The sequence below is a fragment of the Argopecten irradians genome, chromosome 3, assembly GCF_041381155.1.
Source record: "Argopecten irradians isolate NY chromosome 3, Ai_NY, whole genome shotgun sequence".
Taxonomy (NCBI): Eukaryota; Metazoa; Mollusca; class Bivalvia; order Pectinida; family Pectinidae; genus Argopecten; species Argopecten irradians.
The window spans coordinates 48,645,716-48,658,845 of record NC_091136.1 but is presented as its reverse complement, the minus strand read 5'-3'; the positions used below and the strand labels follow the sequence as shown (position 1 = coordinate 48,658,845).

Here is a 13,130-nt window from a genome sequence, read left to right as displayed (position 1 = left end):
CCGAGATACTCTGGCCCTGACACCAGACTTAGACATTATGACAGATAGATGTCTGGTTTAAGGCCAGAGCGCAGTAGTACTCGAAAACCTGGAATAAGCCGACACCGTTTGGTATCGGGCCAGGTACTCTTCGATTCAGACTAACCACCGAGAAGCACCACTAACCTTAGTCTATACAACAAATGAATACCATATCTACCCAAATATAGCAATCCATCGATATTAAAGATGATTTGTATACTACGAGAAAATGGCGACGACGAGGAGTGAAATTTAAAGTTGCGGAAGAGAAACTATACTATGTTGTGTTACATTAACGAATAACAGAAAGGAGAAACCAGCAGCTAAATTCAAAACACAATTTAATTATATATACAATATTATACAGAGATGATTTACAATGTCTAAAGTAATTGGTGGTGGTACAAGAGTAGTACGATGATTTAAAGTGTTACTTATCTGTATGCGAATGTCCTGGTATAATCCTTGATCCTTCCAGGTTTCAAATTAACAATAATCACAAATCCACAAGGAAATTGAATGTCCACCGATGATTTGTAAAGTTCCAGGCAATATGAATAAATCCACACAAAGTGTTGTAATAATCCACAGATAAAGTCACAATAGCTCTCCCAATAGAATCTTATATGGCGCTGTGCAATTCTTGATATGTCTTATTACAGGTCTCATTACAGTTCTGATTAGCCTTGGGCAGCTGGAGTATATATAGCTTAACCCTAATTCAAGAATATTGGAGAACCTTCTACTTCTAGAAATATCTAACTAAAAACAGTAAACAAGTAAACACACAGAACTTTCTGGAAATAGATCATTCTAGATATCTACTTATAATCAACATGTTTACAAACATATTTGTTTATACGATGATAATATTCTAGAAAGTTCTATAACCTAAATTAATTATGTGAACTTTATAGGATGTATTGATAATATAGCTATAGGAGTTATCTCCCCTATCTAATAACTACATGTATTTAGTGTCATACATAACAGTTGACACAATAGAACGTGCATGAGTGATGAAATGGATGGCTATGAGTAGATAAATTATTCATTTGTTGAAAAAACCAAGGTAATTGGCAATTCTCGGTGGTAATATTTTGTAAGTAGTCTGAATCGGAGAGTACCTGGCCCGATACCAAACGGTGTCGGCTTATTCCAGGTTTTCGAGTACTACTGCGCTCTGGCCCTAAACCAGACAGATATCTGTCATAATGTCTAAGTCTGGTGTCAGGGCCAGAGTAGCTCGGGCTATCAGACGTCATATCGACACAATTTGAGGAAAACTCGCATAACGAAGTATAAAAGTGATTCTGAAGTATAAGGGTTAGATCTGCTTTATTAACACCACCACTATACAATGTCACGATCGACGCATTCATCTAACCTTACTCTAAGGAACATGACGTTGTATGGCATGGATGCATTCACTGAAAGAATATCGCAATGAATAACTCAAGAAAGTATCACTGAAAAATAACTATAAGATGCACATCCAAAATTATAGTATAAACCATACAAACACTGTAGGATTTGATAAATATTACCTCTGATGTTATATATATGTATTAGCTCTGACTTTGTTCGATCTAAACCAGTTTACGCATGCGTGACAAGATATAGTTCCACTAATGGTGAAATGGATGAACACGACCAAACTACTACATTTACCAAAATTTATAGTGACAGTTTCCTTTTGTGGGGACTTTTAAGTCCGTCTTTAGTACATGCCTGTAGGTAATTATACCAATGCATTACGACAGACATGGAAATCCATTATACTCCCAATACTTCCATTACATTCTTATCTACACCAAAGACTTGCACCAGAGGCTTGCACATCCTCCATGGATTGTTAACCTGAATGGTGATGGACCTTGATAGGTATTATACCTACTAAAATAGATGTTTGGCTGCAGATTTGTGTGTTCTGCATTTTACAGTGACCTTGGTCTCTTAGACAATGGAGTTATTCGATATGCGAACAGCCGTTATCATCTGTATTCGCTTTAAGCCTATCGTTTCATCGTATGTTGCAGTAGTATTGTTTAATATTTTTTAAATGAATGAATTTATAATCAAACCTTTAAAATAACGACAAACAGGGTAGTGTAAAAATAAAATAATGGATAGTACTGAAATTTTTTTTTTTTTTTTTTTTTTTTTTTTTTTTAAATATTCCTGCTAGTCATACAAATTCAGGCAAAGTTCATGAAAAAACTTTAAGTAAGAATCCTTAAAGTCTAGAACCAGCCAAAAGAGAAGTACTGAAAATTCTTAACTCATGTTTCAAAAATAAGTTAACGTGAGATGAGTTTTCATAATAACATATTATCGACTACAGAGTTTTTCAATGGTGAACAGTTCGATGTTCAGGGACTTCTTCATTTTGATCGTGAAATATCAGCGCTGTAGTTGATCTGATTTTATCGTCTGAATAAAGAATTTGCGGAATAAGAACGTCCTAACACTATGTAAACAATTCTATGAAATGCTGCTATGGTGTATATACCTGTATTTGAGAAGAGCAGGCGATAAGCATGCGTTTACAGTTAGTGGTAACAATTGGGCAGGAAAACTCCACCTTACATGTGACCCTTCACAAGAGCGTCATACCATCACATTAACAGTTCATCAAAATTACAAGGACCACTCGCTAGGAGATGCTGCAGACGCAAGCACGGGCGCGTGGTTACTCATTTATATGTTATAGTCTGCGCATTTCACGAGCCATTCGTTTGTTTGCCTTAGATGCACTATGGCAGCGAAGCTTTCAGAATGTCTAAAAATGCATTACAAAGAAGGGTCTTATCAGAAATCTTTAATCAGAAGATGCTTTACCACGAGGTTTTATCCATATTTCCTGAAATGCTGACGAGTTAACTCTCTGAGGCATCTTATTGGTACCATTAATATCCCTTTTTCCATTACACTTCAATAGGCGTGGCTGACGTAAGTTACTCAATTGAAATATGCCCCAAAGAATTTGCGTGGTGAGTGATTTACTAAGACATAAATATGGACCGATTCTCATATAAATTACACGCTTTTCACAAGGTGTTAGGCTTACTTTGCATATCTTGATGTAAACGATAATGAGTGTTTAATGTGTAGATGTATTACCAGTAAAACTTTCAACTTTTAGTGTGCAGGAAACCAACGCGGAGTTGTTTACAAAAACTGACGGCAGTTCGGTATCTTTTTCTCTGATTTTTCTTAAATGACCATTGAAAATCAAATGATGTTTAAAAAAGGTAGGATTAATTCAAAAAACTAGAGAGACAATGTACACATTCGTTAAATTATTATGTTTTATCAATATCTTTTTATTAGGTTGTGGTCGATGTTATATGGTAAGGTTAAGGTGAACAAATAGGATCCAAACCTTCTGTATGTCCTTTCTGAAACATGCGTTTTGTTCGTATCTGTCCCAATGTATAGGCTGCTGAACAAATTACGCGTCAACAGTACGAGATATAGCCATGATGCAAACGAACGATTGATCAACTTCGTTATGTTCAACTGCACCTAAGAAGAAATTTACAGGAATGGAAAAACATAAATAGGTTTAACGGGGCAAAAATCTTTAACAAACCAAAACAATATGCACTGAAAAGTATATTTACTGATCAAATCGTAAAGTATATTGTGTGGCGTTATCATTGATCCGTAACCTAGCCCCATCTGGCCAATACACGTGTCTGGGGCTCGTAACCGAACACGTGCTTAGAGCTGTAGTCATGTTCATAGGCAAAGTATAAAGTTTTACAGATAGTAAAAGGTAGGCTATCAGACAGACTAATAAAAGTCTTATTTGAAGTAATCAGTGCCCATTTACATAACTATCCCCCGGTACATAAAACACTAATACACGTGCAATTTCACCTAATCTTTACAAATCTATTTCGGTTTACGTAATGTGCTCACCCAGCAATGGATTCGTTCTGGTTTGTTTATTTTCATCTTGCCATACTTTAGAGAAAATCACTTAGTTAGTTATTTAATAAAACGCCAAAGTAGCGATCCTTCGTTCTGTAAAGCATGGCCAACTTCCCACGAAACCAGCGATTCCTCTGCCAAATCCGATATAACGTGTCGGTTACCAGGGGAATCAAGAAAATATGGTCAATTGACCAGGATTTGGGTTCATACGAGCTTCAATTATATACGGAGTTAATAAAATACATATCGAGTTTCCGAAAATAAGAAAATTCCGCCAGTACATTCCAATAACAAATAAAAGATGCGGAGTCTTTCGGAATACTCTATGTTCAAGGCTAAATACTTCGACATTTAGGTAAACGATGTATCTAGATCTTGAACAGTTTACGTTTTTAAAACAATTGTTAAAACATGAATAATTCTTTGTTGAGAAACATCTGCTCAAGCCTCGGTGATATCATAGTATTTTAAGTCTATCGATTATACTAGAAGACCGTATATCTAATAAAGAAAGCATGATTGCCCATTTTTCTAGTGATATGTGACTTGGTTCGTCTTACTTGACCCTTTCTCTCTCGAACTGGTCACTGATAAATTCACGGCCTGACCCTCGTGTGAACGTAATGTATTAATTTTTCGATAGTGAATCAGTATCAATTAGGCGCTTTTCGTTGAGGTCACATTTTCTTTAGAAGGCGAGATTGAACGGGTTGGAGTTGGACGACTGGATTCGTCCTTAACCCGACAACTGCCAATGATAATGAATATTTTCACTAACGAACAAAGTCGGTTAACTTCTGCTACTATGGCGTAATGAATTATTTCAAGAGGTTTTGGATTGAGCGTTCAGCACTTGGTGTGATGTGAACTAAACTCGCCTGTCCGGATAATGTACAAACTACATCTAACACATAAATATTCAATAAAGTCAATCAATCTGCAAACTGACCAGTATGGCGACCACTTGACCAACTTATTCGGACAGGCAGACAATCAACCAACCAGCAAACGTCACATGATTATCTCGTGAACAATCAGGTCATTGATATTATGACTTCCAGTTGGAGAGTTACAAGACTTGTTGGAGTATGTTCTAGGCCTTACACCATTTGAAAAATGAGTATTTGATCAATTGCCACTTTTATTCACAATCTTTTCTCATTTTGATAAAGCGTTACTTGGGAATCAAATAAGTGACGAAATCTAGATGTCTACTTGAGAATATACTCGAATTCTATTCAGTAAAGCATGTACTATTTAACACATTAACGCTCTTTTGTAAGCAGTCGAGAGCAGATATGCATGTGTATGAAAAGAAATAGGCCCATGCCATTTCCATATTGATCATACACACGCACCACGTGTATGGTAAATGCATGTGAACTATGAATTTGGTTGCAACAGTACACGGAAACAGGAAGTGGGGTAGAAGGGAGTCGGGAGGTTCTATCCGGAGAATTTCAAAATTCGATGTTCTATAATTAGATAAAGGACAGTATCGTGAGAATGCAAGTAAAGCTGTTTTGAAGCAGTATCATATTATTGGTTGGGCTTGCGAAATGTTCAATAAGTGTAGTTTTCTCATAGTTACTAGACAACGGTATTAAATCCGTTTAATTTCCAGAATGCGTACTGATCGGATGAGTGTACGGTGTAGATGACGGCACCAGTATTACGAGGGTCGTAGGTGTGATCCCTACTTCATCTGGCACTTTTAACTAAACCTTTTGTAAACCACTGTGTCTTAAAGTGTGAATTAAATGTACCATAGAAGGTGCGGTCCCGGCCATACATAGCATTAGCTATTGCAACATGCCATAACAATACCAAAAACCATATGTTAAAACAATGTAATATCTTTTTAATTATTTTAAGTGACGTTCTTCCTTTTTTAATGTATTAATACAGAATGGTTTAAGGATAGGAAATCAAAATAAAACTTGATGTTGTAATTATGTTCCTTGCCGTTTAAACTTTTTTTCAGAAATGTCTTCAAAAGCAGGCAGATATGGTATCTTACCGCGCAGTGTCTCGATACTAGGTCAGGGCGGGGCTGAAGATATGAGGAAGAGTTGTGATAAATGAGACAAATCTCACTGCATCTGTCAATAGCTCTTTTGCTACCGAGCTGCAAAACGTGGACAGCTCTTTTATTCATCTGGGCATTAACAGGAGAGGAAAACTGCTGTGGGCAGGGGATCAATAACTGTAATGTAAACAAATATTACTGAAACAGATATTGAAACCTCACAAAAGGCATCAATCACACAGTTTCTCGGATCAAGGACCAGTTCAAAGACAACAAATATGCCGCGACAGTGTTCGATCTCTTTGTTCATTACTACTTTAATATTCCGTTTCACCCAATCTTGTAATTTAACGCCGAATCATTACTTCCGGTTTTTGGCCATCTGTTACGTAACTGGGTTATGACCCACTATGACTCTTTTTACCGTAAACAAACTTTTCCGAATTATAGGGAATCTCTGATAACACCATTTTGGAGGAGTGCTCTGAAATCTTTATCATCAGTGCTTTCTCAGGAAGGAAAACATGTCTTTCTAAACCTGCAATCACCAATGAATATAATTTTACTAAGACTATGCTAATTGCATGACGTTAATAAAGCATGGGAATCGTTTTATGTGACCTACACGGCATTAAATAATGTCAACCTAATGAATCTTCGATGAAGAGTAAAAAGACAATCATTCTTTACAGGTAGTTTCTAAGCTATCATGTTTACTTGTTTTTTTGTTTCTCCATTGTGCTCTCATTTCATCAAAAATTTCATTATCTGCAGATCAAACATTTATTTGCTGTAAATTAACGAACAGGTTTAGACTGTTGTAGGACGGTGGTGTCAGTATATATGTTACGGTAAGGTAACACAAGTGACGTTAGATGTCACATCCTTTTGAATCATGCGTATTTCGTGTGCATTTCACACACAATGAATGCCACATTAAAGTATTTGGATATGATAGGTATCATGACGACGTAAACTGGTCCTGGAGGTAGCTTATAATTACATAGAGCACCTAATTGCTGGGCTTCGGCACTCATAAACAAACCCACACTAGCAGCTCACTAACTGTGTGCCGTGGTTATGATTAATGGTTATTTAATGTCTGTATAGCAGGTTCTGTATCAATATACTTTATGGACAATACATCACGTTGACAAATTGTCGAAATCTATGAGGGCCAACGTTTCTCGGTCAGAGAGATAAGGAGTGGGTATAATTGGGAATAAACGAGCTTTCGCCTTTAATGACCATCATATGTGTATTCCTTTTGTTCAGTACCAAATCGATACTACACTTTCAAACTAATTTTGGTGAAAATGATTGTAAGTTTTGTGTAATTCCAGAAAAATGGTTATGATGTACTGAAAAACTCACGTGACGATATCAATGTCAACAATAATCTGCTTTCAAATATGAAGGAAAACATCATCCGATGCAGACATATTTTAATTTGAAGAAACCTTCAAATGTTAGGACAGCTAGTTGTTAAGTTTGTGAATGTGATTTATATAATTCAAGGATGTGCTTAAAGATCTGTCAACAGTGTAACGATATCTATAGTAATGATTTATGCTGCATGTGCAAAATATTCTCCGTCTGAAATACAAAATCATTAGTTACGAGGTTCCACCTGCTTATGACATAATGATAAGTCGACGATCAGATCCATACATCTCTCCTTTACAGAAATGTCAGAAAGCGTCGCATAGAACCAAATTCATCACAGGTAGTCCTCTTTTCGGAATAAACGCAGTGTCGCTACCCGAATTCTCATTTATAACCATGGCAGTTAAGGTTTTGGGAGAATTCTCAGAGAAAACCCGTCGATCTATGGCCAGTATCAAGTAACTTGAGGTAGGGCTCGGCAAAGACCGTAAACAGTATAGTGTTGTTGTTTTTTTCTCCAGAATTGTTCCCAGTACTGATTACACCATTTCCTGCAGAACAAAAATAGACTTATAAATACTATACGTATACAGGAAGGTACCTAAATAAAGTATGATAAACTACTCTACTTGTCATATATCTTACCTCACTTTACAGAGATGAAGGCATATCTTCAACAATGAAATAAATAGCCGTAACTAGCATACAATTGTTCAAACCTGGCAATGTCTCCGTGTTCCACCTGTGTTAAAATGTATCAGGTGTTAATGGGAGGATTTATAACCCACATAAGTACACTTATCAGTGTAACACAGAGAACGTGAAAACATTAAATCGCCCTAGATCAATATCCTCTCATCAAATGATAATTATCACGTGTACGGCGGTAGTAAGTCGTGATGTCAATGTATGTAACATTGAACAATCTCGGCCTGTATCAATAATGTACAGGCTACTGTTTTATTGTCTCCCGGTATAACACGTCAGTTATCTAAGTTTGTACATGGGATCAAGTGTTACTTTTAATCGCATTAATTGTTGATAGTTAAGTAGAAACAAGCCTTAAGCAAACACGATTTGAATTCAACGATTTTTACCATCCCAACAGAAAAAAAAATAGATAAAGTGGGATTTCTTTCAAAGTGAGCTTGAATATGGATTTTTCATGCGAGAAAACCTGAAATGTCTGATTTGTACATTGGAACGCGAGTTTTAAAGTTTGAATACGTCAGATTATAAATTCTTGCAATTTCGAAAAGACAAATTGAATGAACAGTCATTTCCGAAGACGAGAGCAAGAAATTCGTGATTGTGACATTTTCCTAATTGAAGTGAACGGATGGTCGCTTATCCTCGATACTCCAGGGATTCCGATCACTTACGATTTCTACACCCATGGACTATCTCATAGTAAAACTGGAGGCAGCTCAGAGGAAGAAATCTAAACCATTCATAGATCGGCAAAAATTTCCTTCAAAGACTACAGAGAGCGGCGCCCAATTTCAAAGCCACACAGTCAACCACAGTAGTAGCGTTATACGGCTCTTTTGATGTGCATCAGAGGAATAAATTACCTTTTCTGTTCTGTTGTCTCAAGTTTTACAATGAAATAGTCCAGGGGTGTAGAGATCGTAAGTGATCGGAACCCTTGGATAATCGAGGATGATGGTCGCTATGCGTGGTGACAACGGATTTACACATTGCGTCACTTGTAACCTTTCAAACACAGGTTATCTACGTTTTTGGCGATATGTTAGGTACAATGTAAGTAGACATATACAAACCTGCACGGGTAAACATCGCTTTGTGTTTCCCGCAAAACTTGAGTAGATTTCTTTATACATATATGTTTCTGTGTTAAAACTGTCGACCCATAGGTCAACCTCACAACATGTCGCCGTATTCCACAAAAAAAGTGTTTGTACAAATATATGTTGTAAGGGACCTATAAAGTTGATAGACGGTCTAATTTTTGGTATGTGAGCTCTTGACCTTATTCCTCATTTTTGAAAAAAAAATAATTTCTACACCGTTGTATTGTCGGAGTACTCGACCAAGCGGCGATGTACTCGGTTTAAACACCGCTGAACTTTCCGTGAGTATTTTGGTATAGAGAACCTTTGTGTATCAGGGGCGTACTCGACCAGTCGTGATACACATCGACGGCGAGAGATATCTGTGTGGTATATCGATACGGGGCTGATCGGGAAACAGATGTGTAAGAAATCGATCCCTGGAGCGTTAGCATTGTATATTAACGTAATCAAGGTTTCATCATAATCTCTGGGGCCTGCATCCCTTAATCGACAGTTTCTGGGCAGAATGATACCATAAGGTACCTAGCGAGTTAGATTCTGTGTGTGAACCTATAATAGTAGACCAATTTTATTTACATCAACATTCATTCTGCTTTAGTGACCCGTATACCATTCCAAGGAATTAATGCAAAAGAAATATGGAAACGTTAAGAGTTTTTTTGTTTGTGTGTGATTTTTTCCAGTTTGGTGTGAACATTCATGCACGGATGGGTTTATGAAAGTGAACAGACTGAGATTTAACACAACATCGAGGTCTTTCTGAAGCAAATAATACCGATGACCACAAGAGAGCGGATTAGTGTAAGTAGCCCTTTGTATGCCTATATGTAAACAGTGCCATGCTGTCGGAACACTGGTGTTTTTATTCAGTGTTAAAGGTAACCGAGATGGCCTTACGTAACCCTATCGTAATACAACCTACATATATAATGTACTTTTATGGTAATCAGTAAAAGTGTATGATATTGTTTGATATTACACATGATCCGGTTAATAGTCTTATGAAATAGAAAATTAACAAATGTAAATTTAGAACATAGTTTACCATACATGTTTTTCGCCATTTAAAAGTATTACAAAAGAGGAGAAGATTATAAATTAAGATATCTAATTCAGGTCTGTCTAGAAAGCTGTCTTGTACAATAATTCTACCGTTGGATGACTGTCATTGATCTGTATATATATTTACGTGTTTATTGAAATGCTGTGTAACGGACTCAACCTCTAGGCTAAAATATCCAGGATTATCACTTATAAATCAGCGGTTTAATGGAGACAGGAATGTGTGGTGGGGAAACAGTTATATTTCCTAGGTGATTCAAATATTCAATATAATCATATGTCTCTAAAAATCCAAATTATAAAGGATTTGTTTGATTGTGAAGTATATGTTTATTTTACATATATTTTATCGTCATCAGTACCAAATAGATTGGAAAGTACAAAAGATATGTCATGGGTTTAAAAAGATAAAGAACGTATGTACACGGTATATTTAAAGCGTCGATTAGCAAAGTGTTTATTAATATGATATCGGATATTTTAAAACGTTTTACGCTATATATAACTTTTTAATGGTTAATAAGAAACTAGATAGACTTATTCAAGACTAATGTTAAGGTTGTAAATTTTTGACATATTTGGGTCATACTATAGAAGTGAGAAGTATGACAAAAGTGATTTGGTAAAATTTGTTTACCTTCTTTCATTTAAAAAATCTAACGCCCGTCTTATATGAAGGTATAGTATATGAAATATTAATAAACTTTTGGGATACTACTAAACTGGTTTTAAATTGATATAAAGCTACACAAGAATATTATATAAGATATAAATTTGTGTATTCGTAGAATGGGGATGAACTAACAAAATATCTTACATGATTTACGAATAAAAAATTGATAGCCAGACCTGTTTTTCTTATAAAAAGCTAGAAATCATTTTGTCAATAATGGACAACGGAACAAAGGTTTCTTTTATCTCCAATTGAAAAGTAACGTCGCCATAATCTGCCAAATTTTGAATGTTATCTTGTTGTATTACTGGTGGGAGCTATCGGTTATAATCCCACAGGATTAAAGAATGCGCCTTAAACAAAAACGTCTTCTGCTTTTTTATCAACACCTTGATATCGTGGAAAACGAAAGAGACATGCTTTTATCAAAGCTGACATGGGATGTACAAAAAGAACGTGATTTTATCGTGAACAATGTCAGAGGAATGGGAAAAGATGTGCTGAGTCTGACGTTTTGTACATCAATAACGGACAGATGTAGATCAAGGTTCGTGTTACCTACCGGGGTTAATGGTGGTATACACATATACCAGACAAAAACAGACGCATCATCTTACATGGCTGGAACGTTTCCGTAAGATACACGAGTATTAGAAATATGACGAGGACAATTTATAAATGGGACTGCTAACAGCGCTAGGGCGAAACCTAACGGAGTTTCCAGATGAAGTTTCGATCCTAATGTAAATCATTACGTGTTAAATATATGTTTATACTTGGCCAGATAGAAATGTATTGGGAAACTGTGAATTCCCGTAGTAAAGTTTTAGAGTTAACAAAGACTGTCATAGTAAGGTATTGCGTGGATGTCAAGGCAACTCTTTTATAAGTTAAACGCGATTTTCAAGGAGATGTGTGTTCACTACATCAGTACAGGCTATGATATTTATGACGTCATAGCGGCGTTGTCATTGTGTGCCATATGCTATTTTTACTAGGCAGTTTAAAAGCTTTTGAGAAGTATGCAGTTAGAGGAACCAACTTCATAGTTTAATTTTGCGAAAAATCGCCTACTGGTTTCTGGAGATCTAATTAATCCACTGCGATTAATATCTTTTACCTCCTCGGCTATTTCATCAGATGTCATCGTATTTTTTACCTGGTTTGAATTTTACAGAGTTATAAACTTCAGCACTAAAACAATTATAGCAGATGAAGTTTTGTTACAAAAAAACCCCAAAAAACAACAACAACATAAAAGAGTGTCATGGAACAATCTTAACCATACTTACTGTCCCAGAGCGCTTATAATCAGCAAATCCATCCCTACCGAAGTTGGACACCCTACTTGTAAAATTGGTCATTGATTTAAAGATTTTACGCAGCTAAATACATTCCAAAATATCAAGAATAATCTTTGTCTGATAATGTGTTTTACTTGATATGGTAGCTTCGCAAATTTCTTACTGTCACCAATTGTCATGCTTTCAACAAAAGAAGTATGATTGATGAAGTTGATGAATTAATAAGAAACCAACACAATTAAACGTTGTAATTAATTCACACGAAACTGTACAGAGCCTTAATCGTTATTTATGAGAATGACAATTGAACACTGTTAAGAAAATAGATGTTTATTGATGACGATGATGTTGATTCAATAAATAAGGAATCCAATTGAGCACTGTAGATTGCTCTTTATTGTTTACAACTTATTGAGTGATCTTCATTTTTGACATCATCCAATACCGTGATTTTGTCACTTAATGATGGACTGACTATATTTCAGTGTTCTATGAGACTTTGAAAAACTAACCATGATGTCAATCTATTTCACATTTCTTTTCGTCTCATTTTCCTCTGATGCATATAAGATTCGACCAATCTACATGTAATACCCCCAGTTACATTGTCTTAGATTGCATTTAAGTCCCTACCCTGTAGCGCTGTCGTGTCTTTATCATACCACCGTGCTGATTCTCTTGACTTCGGTTTTTTATGTAGGATCGTGTTGTTTGTCCTTCCTCTCTGTAGCACCAGGCTGTTGTGGACTCGTCCTTACCTCCATAACATTATTCTGTAGTTGAATGGCTCTTATCAAAGATGCTCCACCGCTACAAGTTACTTACTTTACACCGTTAGCACTATTGAAAAGTTTGAGCTTTTAATTTTACTTCAAAATACAAATATTAAAATGATT

General features: G+C 36.0%; 1 protein-coding gene across 1 annotated transcript in view; it reads left to right on the top strand.

Annotated features, from left to right (window-relative positions):
* Positions 1 to 13,130, top strand: part of LOC138318905 (muscarinic acetylcholine receptor M1-like) — an 84,490-nt gene that overhangs the window by 24,325 nt on the left and 47,035 nt on the right. The window contains exon 2 of the mRNA XM_069261715.1: positions 9,879 to 9,996. The gene's annotated coding sequence lies outside the window, so the exon portion shown is untranslated. The remainder of the gene's footprint in view (positions 1 to 9,878; positions 9,997 to 13,130) is intronic.